This window comes from Heptranchias perlo, chromosome 1 (genome assembly GCF_035084215.1).
Source record: "Heptranchias perlo isolate sHepPer1 chromosome 1, sHepPer1.hap1, whole genome shotgun sequence".
In the NCBI taxonomy this organism is placed as follows: domain Eukaryota; kingdom Metazoa; phylum Chordata; class Chondrichthyes; order Hexanchiformes; family Hexanchidae; genus Heptranchias; species Heptranchias perlo.
Genome location: NC_090325.1, coordinates 8,357,382 through 8,374,831, shown reverse-complemented (window position 1 = coordinate 8,374,831; position 17,450 = coordinate 8,357,382).

Here is a 17,450-nt window from a genome sequence, read left to right as displayed (position 1 = left end):
CTCTCTGTCTCCTCTTGAACTGCCCGGTCCACTCAATCATACACCCCAGTCACCCGCTGCCTCCTGCTTTAATTAGCTCCGTGTCCCTGATTCCATTGTAGAGATCATTCAGTCGTACATTACAGCTTGCTGCTCGGTTATTGGCCTGTTGCTATTAATCAGCTGTCTGTGCCCTACTGCACTGCATGGTGCACTCAGTCACAACCTAGAACAGAGCCCTCAGTTATTGCCCTCCGTGTTTTTTTTAATTGGCTGCCTGTCCCCTATTTGATTTTACGCAGCGAGTTGTGATGATCTGGAATTCACTGCCTGAAAGGGCGGTGGAAGCAGATTCAATAATAACTTTCAAAAGGGAATTGGACGTAAACTTAAAAAGGAAGAAATTGCAGGGCTATGGAGAAATGGCCCGCACAGGTACAATAGGACGAATGGCCTCCTTCTGTGCTGCATGATTCTATGATTGCATTTATAGAGCATCTTTCACGACCTCAGGACGCCCAAAGCGTTTCACAACCAATGATGCACTTTTGAAGTGTAGTCACTGTTGTGATGTAGGAAACGTGGCAACTAATTTGCGCACAGCAAGATCCCACAAACAGCGGTGTGATAATGACGAGATTGCTATCAACTGAGCCACGGCTGACACCTATTCCATTCCCAATCCCACATGCTATAGAATGTCGAAAATTTTCTTTGCACCTTGTCCGCCAGTTAACTCTCCTTCTCCCGGGCAATTCATCTCCTCCTCTCGCCAGCAGTGCCAGCAGCCCTCCGCTAGCCCGTTCAGCTGTTCATTTATCCGCGTGCGATCCGAGACCGTGGGCGGCGTGGGGCTATTCGACTGTGGCGGGCATCGCGCATGAGCCTAGACGTCCAGCAAGAGCCGCCGCTGAGCAATCAGGAGCAGGAATCCGGGCGGATTTTCCTCCTCTCCCTCGCCCAGGGCTCAGTTCTGATCAACTAAAACCACTGCCCTGGTTGAAATCTTGACCCCGCAGGGACCGGGAGCCTTGGCGCTTCCCTCACGCATCTTCTGTCCGGGATGAGATCTCCGCGCAGCCGATATTTGCAGGAGTCCTCACCTTCACCCCATTTACAGTCACCTCGGGTCAAATTGGCCTTTGAATCTCGCCAAGGCTTCTCCGTCAGCACCTCCCAAACCCGCGACCCCCATCACCTCGGAGGACCAGGGCAGCAGATGGGAACAACACCATCACTTCCAAGTTCAACAACAATAACCTGCATTTATATAGCGCCTTTAACGTAGTAAAACGTCCCAAAGTGCTTCACAGAAGCGTTTTCAAAACAAAATTTGACACCGAGCCACATAAAGCAATATTAGGACAGGAGAGCAAAAGCTTGGACAAAGAGGTAGGTTTTAAGGAGCGTCTTAAAGGTGGAGAGAGAGAGGTAGAGAGGTGGAGAGGTTTAGGGAGGGAATTCCAGAGCTTAGGGTCTAGGCAGCTGAAGGCACGGCCGCCAATGGTGGAGCGATTAAAATCATGGATGCGCAAGAGGCCAGAATTGGAGGAGCGCAGAGATCTCGGGGGGGTTGTAGGGCTGGAGGAGGTTACAGAGATAGGGGAGGGGCGAGGCCATGGAGGGATTTGAAAACAAGGACGAAAATTTTAAAATCGATGCGTTCCCGGACCGGGAGCCGATGTAGGTCAGCGAGCACAGGGGTGATGGGTGAACGGGACTTGGTGCGAGTTAGGATACGGGCAGCAGAGTTTTCGATGATCTCAAGCTTATGGAGGGTGAATGATGGGAGGCCGGCCAGGAGAGCATTGGAATAGTCGAGTCTGGAGGTAAGAAAGGCACGGATGAGGGTTTCAGCAGCAAATGAGCTGAGGCAGGGGCAGAGACGGGCGATGTTACGGAGGTAGAGCATCTCTCCTCCAAGTCACACACCATCCCGACTTGGACATATATCGGCCATTTCTTCATCGTCGCTGGGTCAAAATCCTGGAACTCCCTTCCTAACAGCACTGTGGGAGAACCGTCACCACACGGACTGCAGCGGTTCAAGAAGGCGGCTCACCACCACCTTCTCAAGGGGTAATAAATGCCGGCCTTGCCACATCCCGAGAATGAATAAAATAAAAAGAATCAGGATTCTGAATGCCTGAAATTTATATAGACTTGACCTGAGCTTTGAAACAAAAGCCAATTTGGTGTTCCTGAGATCGTCATGGAAACACACGGACCCAATTAGAGCCAACCGATCACCATCAACGTGATTAATTGACCCAATGGATTACATGGAAGGGGGTTCATGGACCTAACAGATCATCACAGAAATGGCCCATAGATCACGATGGAAAACGTCTCAGTCACAGTTGAAATAGATACCTGCGATCAGTGTAGGAGCGATGTTTTTAAAAGTTAACCCTCGCTTGGTAACCGAGACTCGCTAAGACCTGTCCTTGAACTTTCACCGAAGGGAACTAATCCCACAGCGAAATAAAATGCAGCTTGATCGATGGGTCACTGGGTAAATGCACCATCTGGTTACAGACCAAGAAAGCCCTAGGTTTTATCTCTAGTTTACGCTGCGCAGTGGGGTAGAGAGTGGGGGGAAGAGGACCATTGGGGACTACACTCCGTCTCAGTGTCTCTGGGATAAGGTGAAGCTGGACAGAATACCTACCCCTCCTCACTACACAGTGACCCCTGTTAATACATGTATGTACACGGACATTAAATGAGGATAGCAGTGGGCTTGGCTGTGATACCCCCACAGTTGAATAGTCCATTAAATAGTCCACGTGCAGAATCGCCACTCGGGAGGGGTCTGGAGATATTAATGGCCCGGAAATTGCTCATAAAATAACGGCGAGGCTAAAGGGACTCACCGTTATATCAGGGCAAACGGAAGAGCAAGTTACGGTGAGCTCACATGCGCAGTCAAAGGCGGAAATCCAGAAATTGCTCTACCGTTTGCCCCGCTCCTCCGTAAACTGCGCGGGAGGGACAGCTCGCCGGCTGGATGAATGGACCAGTGCAAACTTGTTTCACTGCCCACTGGAAACGAACTAATCTCTCCATAAAACAGGTACATTGGGTTTTTAGGTCTCAGCTAACTTTTAACAGTCTGATAAGTCTTATTGACTGCCAAACAGTCTCTCTGGCACTGAAAATTAACTTTCCGATTTTAATTGTTGTTGGACATTTATATATCTAAAAAAAAAGTTTTAATTCTTTAAAAACTTTTTCTTCCTGCCTCTTTTATCTCCGTCTATTAATTCGATCTTTTATTTATTCTGCTTTCTCTAACTGATTTTACATTGAATTTACTGTGGTAACTTTCACTTCCTGGTTCTGACTCTGAGCGGCTTATCAAGGATGCTTCAATCTGATTGGTTGAGGGGACTGCGCGATCCTTTCCCCGCTCGCACAGCTCATAGATGCCCGGGCGAAGATGCTGCTCTTTTTGCAGCTCGCCATTAGAGTAAGTTCCTGCACTAAAGCCCCTGGAAATAGTTTGTGGATAAAGGTAGCATTTTTTGAAATTGTTCTCAGCACCTGAGCATCGCAGTCAAGACCGGCCCTTGCGGCTTGCTCAACTTCTTCTGAGGGCAGTTAAGTGTCAATCATGTTGGTGTGGGATTGGAGTCACATAGGAACAGGATTAGGCCATTCAGCCCCTCGAGCCTACTCCTCCATTCAATTAGACCATGGTCAATCTACCTGGATAAGTAGGGCAGGTGTCCTTCCCTAAAAGGCATTCGCAAACCAGTTGGATTTCGACAACAACCCAACAACTGCATGGTCACTTTCATGGTCCTGTTATTTTTAGAAACAGAGGTAGGGTTTGAACTCATACTGTACTTGATTATTAGTCCAGTAACATAACCAGTACACTACCATTCCCATAGCAGCCTTTCAATCAAAGGGTAACAGGGGTTTGGAATAAGTTCCTGGGAAATGATATTGCAGTGCTCAGTATAAATGGGCATCGATCGTCCATTGTTGAACCCCCCCCCCCGTATTTCCATTCTGCTGAAATCGGAAATGGCTGCCAGTCAGCTTTGATAGAGTAGATAGGGAGAAACTGTCCCCACTGTCAAGAGAGTCGGTGACCAGAGGACACAGATCTAAGATAATTGGCAAAAGAAGCAGAGGGGGAGATGAGGAGAATTTTTCCTTAACGCAACGAGTTGTTACGATCTAGAATGCACTGCCTGAAGCAGATTCAATAGTAACTTTCAAAAAGGAATTGGATAAATGGGGAACATTTACAGGGCCATGGGGAAAGAGCAGGACATTGGGACTAATTGGAGAGCTCTTTCAAAGAGCCCGCACAGGCACGATGGGCCGATTGGCCTCCTTCTGTGCTGTATGATTCTATGATTCCATAAGTCAACAGGACGAAAACTGGGCGCGATGTATGACGGCCAGGGCGTTCCCCTCCAACAGCTAACCGCCCAGGCAGCTAAGTTGAGGTGTGTTTCTGCAGATAGACAGGATTGAGAGGAACGGTGAGAAGTTGAGTCGGTGGGCCGACCTCAGAGAAACTAAAAGGGTTTAGGCTTTGTTGGGGCCGAAAGGCCTTTTCCCGTTCCTGAGAATTCTTCCGTTTCTCACATAACGTTGGAGACCTGCCGATACCACCCCTGCTCCCCCCCCGCCCCCCCCCCCACCGAGCCTGCAATTTTATTGAACTCACGGCACGGAAATAATTACAGCCTCATTCCTCTCCGTGAAATCAGTTTAATCTTCTCCCAGCTTCCATCCCTGACTCTGTCGTGCACCTCACCGGGGGAATCACTGAAGCTCCCTCGATAAATACCCCGCAGCTATAACATCTCAGATATAATCCTTCATTAACCTCTGACCCGGAAATGGTTTCTAGTCAGTTGCTCTGGAGACACCCTGGTCCTCGTTTCCCTGCAGCTGGTACGGCTCTATTGAAAGTTACTTGTGGCAAATTACAACCAATTAATAACAAAACGAGTCTTGTTTTTTTGTAATCAATTTCAGAGCAGGCCGAGACTATCAGAGAGTTATATTTCATTCGTAGTTATTCTGCTGTTTAATTTTCCTCTCAACTTATGCAGAATTTCATCGAATTTGCTGCACAGAAACCGGCCGCACTGCCGCTGTTTATGATCCTCCCGAGCCTCCTCCCACTCTATTTACTTCCTCTCACCCTATCGGCATATCATAGGAATATAGGAACAGGAGGAGGCCATTCAGCCCCTCGAGCCTGTTCTGCCGTTCAATTACATCATGGCTGATCTGTTTCTTAACTCCATCCACTTGGTTCCACAACCCTTAATATAACCCTTGGAAATATATCGTCGTTCCTTCATCGTCGCTGGGTCAAAATCCTGGAACTCCCTTCCTAACAGCACTGTGGGAGAACCTTCACCACACGGACTGCAGCGGTTCAAGAAGGCGGCTCACCACCACCTTCTCAAGGGTAATTAGGGATGGGCAATAAATGCCCACATCCCATGAACGATTTAAAAAAAAATACCCTGACCTAACAAAAATCTACCAATCGCAGTTTTGAAATTTTCAATTGACCCCCAGCTTTTTGGGGGAGAGAGTTCCAGATTTCCACTCCCCTTTGTGTGAAGAAGTGCTTCCTGACATCACCCCTGAACAGCCTAGCTCTAATTTTAAGGTCATGCCCCCTTGTTCTGGACTCCCCCACCGGAGGAAATAGTTTCTCTTTATCTACCCTATCAAATCCTTTAATCATCATTAACACATCCTTCTTTTCCTTTCTCCCTCGTGTACTTATCTAACTTCTCCTTAAATGAATCTATGCTATTTGCCTCAACTATTCCTCGTGGTAGCGAGTTCCACATTCTCACCATTCTCTGAATAAAGAGCTTCCCAGTGCTGACTCTCGCCGGGATCTGGTTTCCCGGGAAACGGTGACTTCAGCCAAAGGGCCGCTCTTCACGAACCTAGACAGCGAGGAGTAAATCTATCTGAGTCAACGTGCCGGGTCTGCAGTGTGCGAGGCCTCGCTGCGTCTCGTAATACTCAACCCCCAGTGTCAGCAGGATATTCTAGAGGGATAGGATTGAATAGCAAAGAAGTTACGTTAAACTCATATAGAACCTTGGTTCGACCACACTTGGAGTATTGTGAACAGTTCTGATATTATAAAAAGGATTTAGAGGCACTGGAGAAGGCGCAAAAAAAGATTTACAAGGATGATACAAGAACAACGAGGTTGTATCTATCAGCAAAGACCAAACAGAATGAGCTCTTTTCTCTATAAAAGAGATGGCTGAGCAGCGACCTGATAAAGGTCTTTAAAATTGTGAAGGGATTTGATAGGGTAGACGTAGGGTCAATGTTTCCACTTATGGGGGAGACCAAAACTAGGGGTCATAAATATAAGATGGTCACTAATAAATCCAATAGAGAAACTTCTTTACTCAGAGAGTGGTGAGAGTATGGAACTTGCTACCATATGGAGTGGTTGAGGCGAATAACATAGATGCATTTAAAGGGAAGCTAGATAAACACATGAGGGAGAAAGGAATAGAAGGTTATCTTGACAGGGTGAGATGAAATGAAGTTAGAGGAGGCTCGTGTGGAGCATAAACACTGGCATTAACCAGTTGGGCCGAATGGCCTGTTTCTGTGCTGTAACTTCTATGTAATTCTATGTAATTATTTTGGCAGAGGAGAGGGTATCACAGCCGATTCTGCTCCTGTACACCCCATGTATGCCTTCTAACTATATTGGTGTGGGCCTGGAGTCTCATGCAGGCCGGACCGGGTAAGGACGGCAGGTTTTCTTCCCGAAAGGACAGTAATGAAGCAGTTGGGTTTTTATGACAATCCGACAGCATCATGGTCACTTTTACCAGCTCTTTATTTCCCGAGTTTGTAAACTGAATTCAAATCTTCAAACTGCCATGGTGGGATGTAAACTCACGGTCGATTATTAGTTCAGGAACATAACCACTAAACTACCGTACCCTGCGTAAGTGCCAGGATTACTGCCCCTGCGGATTTTCAGCCCGGGGTCTTGATAGCCAGCAGAAAGGGTTGTCCATCCCATAATGTGGGCTGATTACAATCCCAGGCCACAAAGGTGAAAGGACCGTGTTCACCGTTCACTCTCAACGCGCGACCAAAAATTGGGCGCTCCCGAATTTCTGGGCCGTTATATTTCGAGATGGTGGGATAGAAAATTCCCAGGCCTTCCAGCTAACTCTTGCCTTGTCTCTCTGCTCCATGGAATGAGAAAAGGCTGTTCCTCCCATCAAACTTACCCCTTCCATAGACTACATAAACATTTCCCAATCATGGACGCAATCCACCCATTTAATCACCTTCCACAGCCCATATACACTCTACTCTATCATGAATTCTACCTATTTTTTGGGCCAAGTCGTTCAGGGATCTCACTGTGGATCAGTGCTGGTCATACATGTGAAGGAAAGAAAGACAGTTCACAATTAACCAAACCCTTGCCTTCAAACCCCTCCAAATAACCTCACTGCTCCCATCAACTGGACATCTCAGGAAAAAAACTTTTCTCATTTGCAGAAATTTTGAAAGAGGCATTCATCATCAGGAACTCTTAAATAAGAATTGTCATCAAAATGAGCCTTCAGAGAGAGTCTTACCATGAGTAATATATTCATGTTTTACCCCATTTTTTTTATCAATGTTACTGTGCCATTAAATAACAAAGCCCATGTACACTCTCCTCTATCATGGACTCTCCCCACCCATTTAATCTCCTCCCACAGCCCATGTACACTCTCCTCTATCATGGACTCTACCCACCCATTTAATCTCCTCCCACAGCCCATGTACACTCTCCTCTATCATGGACTCTCCCCACCCATTTAATCCCCTCCCACAGCCCATGTACACTCTCCTCTATCATGGACTCTCCCCACCCATTTAATCTCCTCCCACAGCCCATGTACACTCTCCCCTATCATGGACTCTCCCCACCCATTTAATCCCCTCCCACAGCCCATGTACACCCTCCCTTATCATGGACTCTCCCCAGCCATTTAATCTCCTCCCACAGCCCATGTACACTCTCCCCTATCATGGACTCTACCCACCCATTTAATCTCCTCCCACAGCCCATGTACACTCTCCCTTATCATGGACTCTCCCCACCCATTTAATCTCCTCCCACAGCCCATGTACACTCTCCCTTATCATGGACTCTCCCCACCCATTTAATCTCCTCCCACAGCCCATGTACACTCTCCCCTATCATGGACTCTCCCCACCCATTTAATCTCCTCCCACAGCCCATGTACACTCCACCTTTGACGTTGCAATTCCACAATCTCTGGCAAGCAGCTACTGCAGAAGCTCTGTGGCTCCAGATTGTGGAGCCAATGTTTGGAGGAGTGTAGCATGTGTCCATACTGTGCACAGGAGCAATGTGTACACACGTACTGTGAGTTGTGCTGCTCACCATGCTACTGCTGAGGAGAGCCTGCCGATTCCTCATGTCATGTCTGGGTCTTTTGTAGACTAATTGATAGAGATTAATTACCATGATTAGTCAACAATTCCATTAACATTGTATCATGCGACTACCAGGATGGTAAAAAAGAAAGACTTGCATTTATATAGCGTCTTTTGTGACCTCAGGACATCTCAAAGTGCTTGACAGCCAATGAAGTACTTTTTTGAAGTGTACTCAATGTTGTAATATAAGAAATAGAGCAGCCAATTTGCACACAGCAAGCTCCCACAAACAGCAATGTGATAATGACCAGACCATTTGTTTATTAGTGATGTTGGTTGAGGGATAAATGTTGGCCAGGACAATGGGGAGAACTCCCCTGCCCTTCTTTGAAATAGTGACATGGGACTTGAGAGGGCAGACAGGGCTTCAGTTTAACATCTCATCTGAAAGACGGCACCTCCAACAGTGCAGCTCTCCCTCAATACTACACTGGGAGTGTCAGCCTGCACTTTTGCACTCAAGTCTCAGGAGTGGGACTTGAACCAACAACTTTCTGACTCAGAAGGCAAGAACGCTGCCCACTGAGCACTAGAAGGCAAACCAGATGGACTTTGGACTTTCTTCATCTAGCAATTCCGATGTTCCTATTTGCTGTACACTTAGTGGAGGTTCAGAATTGCGCTTGGGATTGTCTAATGACCAAGTAGTGACTCTCCTTCTTGGTGGGAGGGCGGTAAAGGTCATCTCTTTGGCGGTCAGTTTGGCTCAGAGCTGCGTCGCTTCTGGCGACGAAAGTTTGTAATCGAGTCAACCTTCTGCGGCAAATGCAATAAATGATCTGATATCTGAGCCAGGGAGATCCACTGGAGGGCGGGGGGGTCAGGATTCTGCCTCCCTCCCCTGCGGAGATTCAGGCCTGTGGATGTAGGTATGTGGTGTGTGCCTCTGCGACGAGAGCGTGCGCTCTATATTAAGCAAACTGAAACCCTGAGACTGTTGAGCATGGTGATGGGTTTCCATGTGGGTCAGGCACCAGAAATAATGGTTTGCAGCAGCTTCGAAACCATCAAGTTCCACACAGTGTTCAGCCATCTCGACCCATACTTATCCCTACACCCCTCAATGTTGATTCTGAACAGATACATGCCAACTCTTTATTAAGGTGACACTTGACATGGCATTAAGTGCTTTATGTCAGAGTCTGCTCCACATATCCAATCCTCTGCTTTGTGTGGGGTGGGGTGGTGAGGTGAGGAGGGTGAATTTTCTTTTAATCTCAAATCTTTATTGAGTCTTGTTAATCTTACACCCGCCTCCTGTAAAGCGTGAGCTTTCCAGCCCATGTCAAAGGAGCTGCTCACATCCACGTTATCATCACCCTATTGAAGCGCCATGCCAGGCTGTTGCAGGAAAGTCTTTACCAATCCATGAGGAGAATTTAGCTGAGAGGCAGTAGTTTCAGCCTCCGATTTAATAAGAATCAACTTTCACCCACCATCGATTGAGGTAGTTTATCTGAAACCCGAGGCCTCGTTGTCCAAACTCAAAAAAAAAATCTTCATTTGGGAAACACAATCAACCACTTGAACTTAGGCCACAGAACGGCCCAGTCTCCATTTCTCATTGGCTGACTGGACATCAGTTTGTGTAATTACTCACAGGCCTGAGCTTCTGGAGATGAAACAAAAAGCTGAATCTCCTCATTAATCATCATTGTTTGCTTTGGGATGCCCTTTGACCCCCGAGAGAAGAGCTGTAAAGTACCTGTCGGGTGATGCAGGGCCTGGCGCAGAACACTCGGGCCTTCGTTTTCCCTCCACCCGCCCGACATGCCCTCCCCCTCCCCCCCCCCCCCCGTACTCTGCCCCCATAATAACCCTCTTTCCTCACAGCCTCCGCATGGAGGATTAAAAAAAAGCCCTGAAGAAGCCTTGGGAGTTTAATGGTTTTGGTAATGGCGGATCACAGAGTGTTACAAGGGAAGATTAATCGGAGGTAAAAAAGAGCCAGGCCTCAGAGTTCAAGGTAATGTGAGAAGACCATTACGCTCTCCAAAAATGCAGACGGTTGCCCTATGACTAGGGATTGTGCAGACATATTAACCCTCAAACAAGTCAATTGTTTATTTAGCTTTAAGTGCTCTGACCGAAAACTATTCCGATTTAAATGAAACAACTTGTACACTTTTTTTTTAATCAAATTGTTCTCCAAGTGTTTCAAACTGTCACCATCCATTTTTCATGTTTACAAAAAGTAATCTCTTCTGTTAATTTAAAGCGGGGGGTGGGGGGATTTTCTTTAATGGTTTTTTACCTTCTACTGGCTTTTTGCTTTTTAATTTCATTTCTACAGTGTGTTTTAACATGGTATTATTAACATTGGAGATTTTGAACTGTTACATCAAATTAATGACAAACCAAGTAATCAAAACTTTTGTTTCAGGAAAGTTTAGATAAACAAATTGTATCTCCATATAATATACAAAGAATGGCTATACCCAGTAACACACAGTGTGTTATTATATAATATACACAGGACTGTTATACCCAGTAACACACAGTGTGTTATTATATAATATATACAGGAGTGTTATACCCAGTAACACACAGTGTGTTATTATATAATATATACAGGAGTGTTATACCCAGTAACACACAGTGTGTTATTATATAATATACACAGGAGTGTTATACCCAGTAACACACAGTGTGTTATTATATAATATATACAGGAGTGTTATACCCAGTAACACACAGTGTGTTATTATATAATATATACAGGAGTGTTATACCCAGTAACACACAGTGTGTTATTATATAATATACACAGGAGTGTTATACCCAGTAACACACAGTGTGTTATTATATAATATATACCGGAGTGTTATACCCAGTAACGCACAGTGTGTTATTATATAATATACACAGGAGTGTTATGACCAGTAACACACAGTATGTTATTATATAATATATACAGGAGTGTTATACCCAGTAACACACAGTATGTTATTATATAATATATACAGGAGTGTTATACCCAGTAACACACAGTGTGTTATTATATAATATATACAGGAGTGTTATACCCAGTAACACAGTGTGTTATTATATAATATATACAGGAGGTTTATACCCAGTAACACAGTGTGTTATTATATAATATATACAGGAGTGTTATGACCAGTAACACACAGTATGTTATTATATAATATATACAGGAGTGTTATACCCAGTAACACACAGTATGTTATTATATAATATATACAGGAGTGTTATACCCAGTAACACACAGTGTGTTATTATATAATATATACAGGAGTGTTATACCCAGTAACACACAGTGTGTTATTATATAATATATACAGGAGTGTTATACCCAGTAACACACAGTGTGTTATTATACAATATATACAGGAGGGTTATACCCAGTAACACACAGTGTGTTATTATATAATATACACAGGAGTGTTATACCCAGTAACACACAGTGTGTTATTATATAATATATACATGAGTGTTATAACCAGTAACACACAGTGTTATTATATAATATACACAGGATTGTTATACCCAGTAACACGCAGTGTGTTATTATATAATATACACAGGAGTGTTATAACCAGTAACACACAGTGTGTTATTATATAATATATACAGGAGTGTTATACCCAGTAACACACGGTGTGTTATTATATAATATATACAGGAGTGTTATAACCAGTAACACACAGTGTGTTATTATATAATATATACAGGAGTGTTATAACCAGTAACACACAGTGTGTTATTATATAATATATACAGGAGTGTTATACCCAGTAACACACAGTGTGTTATTATATAATATATACAGGAGTGTTATACCCAGTAACACACAGTGTGTTATTATATAATATATACAGGAGGTTTATACCCGGTAACGCACTGTTCATTACTGGGTATAACACTCCTGTATATTTATATAATATATACAGGAGGGTTATACCCAGTTTGGGTTCCACCAGGACCACTCGGCTCCAGACCATATTACAGCCTTGGTCCAAACATGGACAAAAGAGCTGAATTCCAGAGGTGAGGTGAGAGTGATTGCCCTTGACATCAAGGCAGCATTTGACCGAGTGTGGCACCAAGGAGCCCTAGTAAAATTGAAGTCAATGGGAAGCAGGGGGAAAACTCTCCAGTGGCTCGAGTCATACCTAGCACAAAGGAAGATGGTTGTGGTTGTTGGAGGCCAATCATCTCAGCCCCAGGGCATTGCTGCAGGAGTTCCTCAGGGCAGTGTCCTAGGCCCAACCATCTTCAGCTGCTTCATCAATGACCTTCCCTCCATCATAAGGTCAGAAATGGGGATGTTCACTGATGATTGCACAGTGTTCAGTTCCATTTGCAACCCCTCAAATAATGAAGCAGTCTGAGCCCGCATGCAGCAAGGCCTGAACAACATTCAGGCTTGGACTCATAAGTGGCAAGTAACATTCGCGCCAGACAAGTGCCAGGCAATGACCATCTCCAACAAGAGAGAGTCTAACCACCTCCCCATGACATTCAACGGCATTACCATCGCCGAATCCCCCACCATCAACATCCTGGGGGTCACCATTGACCAGAAACTTAACTGGACCAGCCATATAAATACTGTGGCTACAAGAGCAGGTCAGAGGCTGGGTATTCTGCGGCGAGTGACTCACCTCCTGACTCCCCAAAGCCTTTCCACCATATACAAGGCACAAGTCAGGAATGTGATGGAATACTCTGCACTTGCCTGGATGAGTGCAGCTCCAACAACACTCAAGAAGCTCAACACCATCCAGGACAAAGCAGCCTGCTTGATTGGCACCCCATCCACCACCCTAAACATTCACTCCCTTCACCACCGGCGCACTGTGGCTGCAGTGTGTACCATCCACAGGATGCACTGCAGCAACTCACCAAGGCTTCTTCGACAGCACCTCCCAAACCCGCGACCTCTACCACCTAGAAGGACAAGGGCAGCAGGTACATGGGAACAACACCACCTGCACGTTCCCCTCCAGGTCACACACCATCCCAACTTGGAAATATATCGCCGTTCCTTCATCGTCACTGGGTCAAAATCCTGGAACTCCCTTCCTAACAGCACTGTGGGAGAACCTTCACCACATGGACTGCAGCGGTTCAAGAAGGCGGCTCACCACCACCTTCTCGAGGGCAATTGGGGATGGGCAATAAATGCTGGCCTCGCCAGCGACGCCCACATCCCATGAACGAATAATAAAAGTAACGAACAGTGTTATTATATAATATATACAGGAGGGTTATACCCAGTAACACACGGTGTATTATTATATAATATATACAGGAGGTTTATACCCAGTAACACACTGCGTATTATTATATAATATATACAGGAGGGTTATACCCAGTAACACACAGTGTGTTATTATATAATATATACAGGAGGGTTATACCCAGTATCACACTGTGTGTTATTATATAACGTACAGAGGAGTTATACCCAGTAACACACTGTGTATTATTATATAATATATACAGGAGGGTTATACCCAGTAACACACTGTGTGTTATTATATAACGTACAGAGGAGTTATACCCAGTAACACACAGTGTGTTATTATATAATATATACAGGAGGGTTATACCCAGTAACACACTGTGTATTATTATATAACGTACAGAGGAGTTATACCCAGTAACACACGGTGTGTTATTATATAATATATACAGGAGGGTTATACCCAGTAACACACTGTGTATTATTATATAACGTACAGAGGAGTTATACCCAGTAACACACAGTGTGTTATTATATAATATATACAGGAGGGTTATACCCAGTAACACACGGTGTGTTATTATATAATATATACAGGAGTGTTATACCCAGTAACACACAGTGTGTTATTATATAATATATACAGGAGTGTTATACCCAGTAACACACAGTGTGTTATTATATAATATATACAGGAGTGTTATAACCAGTAACACACAGTGTGTTATTATATAATATATACAGGAGTGTTATACCCAGTAACACACGGTGTGTTATTATATAATATATACAGGAGGGTTATACCCAGTAACACACGGTGTGTTATTATATAATATATACAGGAGTGTTATACCCAGTAACACACGGTGTGTTATTATATAATATATGCAGGAGTGTTATACCCAGTAACACAGAGTGTGTTATTATATAATATATACAGGAGGGTTATACCCAGTAACACACGGTGTGTTATTATATAATTTACAGAAGTGTTACACCCAATTATACTGTCACTGAACTAATAATCCAGAGAATGTAAATTCTAATCCCACCCTGACAGTTTGAGAATTTGAATTCAGTTTTTTAAAAATCTGGAAATAAAATTCTGGTGTCAGTAGGGCAACCCAAAGAATGAAGCTGTCATCGGATCATAGAATCATAGAGTGGTTACAGCATGGAAAGAGGCCATTCAGCCCATCGGGTCCGTGCCGGCTCTATGCACGAGCAATCCAGTTAGTCCCACTCCCCCGCCCTATCCCCGTAGCCCTGCAAATCTTTTCCTTTCAAGTACTTATCCAGTTCCCTTTTGAAGGCCATGATTGAATCTGCCTCCACCACCCCCTCGGGCAGTGCATTCCAGATCCTAACCACTCGCTGTGTAAAAAAGTTAATCCTCATGTCGTCTTTGGTTCTTTTGCCGATCACCTTAAATCTATGTCCTCTGGTCCCTGACCCTTCCGCCAATGGGAACAGTTTCTCTCTATCTACTCTGTCTAGACCCTTCATGATTTCGAATACCTCGATCAAATCTCCTCTCAACCGTCTCTGTTCGAAGTGGAACAACCCCAACTTCTCCAGTCTAGAGTGCTATCAAGCAAAATCCTGGAACTCCCCTCCTAACAGCACTGTGGGAGAACCTTCACCACACGGACTGCAGCGGTTCAAGAAGGCGGCTCACCACCACCTTCTCAAGGCAATTAGGGATGGGCAATAAATGCCTCGCTAGCGATGCCCACATCCCATGAACGAATAAAAAAAAATCCATGTGACTAAAGTCCCTCATCCCTGGAACCATTCTAGTAAATCTCTTCTGCACCCTCTCTAAGGCCTTCACATCTTTCCTAAAGTGCAGTGCCCAGAATTGGACAAAATGCTGCAGTTGTGGCCGAATCAGTGTTTTATAAAGGTTCATCATGACTTCCTTGTTTTTGTACTCTATGCCTCTATTTATAAAGCCCAGGATTCTGTGTGCTTTCTTTATCGCTTTCTCAACCTGCCCTGTCACCTTCAACGGATTGTGGTAAAAACCCAACTGCTTCGCTAAGATCCTTTAGGGAAGGAAACCTGCCCTCCTTACTCGGTCTGGCCTACATGTGAGTCCAGTCCCCACACCAACACAGTGACGCTGAACTGCCCTCGAAAGTGGCTTAGCCCCCACTCAGTTATACTAGTGGCAGCAGACCTCGCACCCGTGATATGCTCCTCCTGCAAGATGTGGGAAGTCATGGACACTACCAGTGTCCCTGCCGACCATGTGTGCGGGAAGTGTGTCCACCTGCAGCTACTGACCGATCGTATCTCGGAGCTGGAGCTGCGGGTGGACTCACTGTGGAGCATCCGCGATGCAGAGAAACTCGTGGATAGCACGTTTAGCGAGTTGGTCACACCGCAGGTAAAGGGTATACAGGCAGGAAGTGAATGGGTGACCACCAGGAAGAGTAAGAGATGCAGGCAGGTAGTGCAGGGGTCCCCTGTGTCCATCCCCCTCTCAAACAGATATGCCACTTTGGATGCTGTTGGGGGGGATGACTTATCAGGGGAAGGCAGCAGCAGCCAACTTCCTGGCACCACGGGTAGCTCTGCTGCACAGGCTGGGAGGAAAAAGAGTGGCAGAGCTATAGTGATAGGGGACTCAATTGTAAGGGGAATAGACAGGCGTTTCTGCGGCCGCAACCGAGACTCCAGGATGGTGTGTTGCCTCCCTGGTGCAAGGATCAAGGATGTCTCGGAGCGGCTACAGAACATTTTGGAGGGGGAGGGCGAACAGCCAGCTGTCGTGGTGCACATAGGCACCAACGATATAGGTAAAAAAGGGGATGAGGTCCTAAAAGCAGAATATAGGGAGTTAGGAGGTAAATTAAAAAATAGGACCTCAAAGGTAGTAATCTCAGGATTGCTGCCAGTGCCACGTGCTAGTCAGAGTAGAAATAGGAGGATATTTCAAATGAATACGTGGCTAGAGGAATGGTGCAAGGGGGAGGGATTCAAATTCCTGGGACACTGGAAACGGTTCTGGGGGAGGTGGGACCAGTACAAACCGGATGGTCTGCACCTGGGCAGGGCCGGGACCGCTGTCCTAGGAGGAGTGTTTGCTAGTGCTGTTGGGGAGGGTTTAAACTAAAATGGCAGGGGGTTGGGAACCTGAGCAGGGAGAGAGAGGAAAGCGTAACAGGAAGGGACAGAAGGTATGGAGTAATAGGTAAAGTGTTAAAAAAGGAAAAAGCAGGAACTAAGCGTCACAAAACAGATTTGAAAGTTCTTTATCTGAATGCACGTAGCATTCGTAATAAAATGGACGAGTTAACGGCACAAATAACTACGTATGGGTATGATCTTGTGGCCATTACAGAAACATGGCTGCAGGGTGACAACGACTGGGAATTAAATATGCCAGGGTATTTAACAATCAGGAAGGACAGGCAGGAAGGAAGGGGAGGTGGGGTGGCTATGTTAATAAAGGAAGGAATCACTGTAATACAGAGAAATGATATTGGGACAAAGCATCAAGATAATGAAACAGTTTGGGTGGAGATAAGGAATAATAAGGGAAAAAAAACATTAGTGGGCGTAGTATATAGGCCTCCTAATAGTTGCAACTCTGCTGGAAGAAGTATTAATCAGGAGATAGTCGGGGCATGTAATAAGGGAACAGCCATAATTATGGGGGATTTTAATTATCATATTAACTGGACAAATCAAATTGGGCAGAGCAGCCTTGAGGACGAGTTCATTGAGTGCATCAGGGATGGATTTCTTGAGC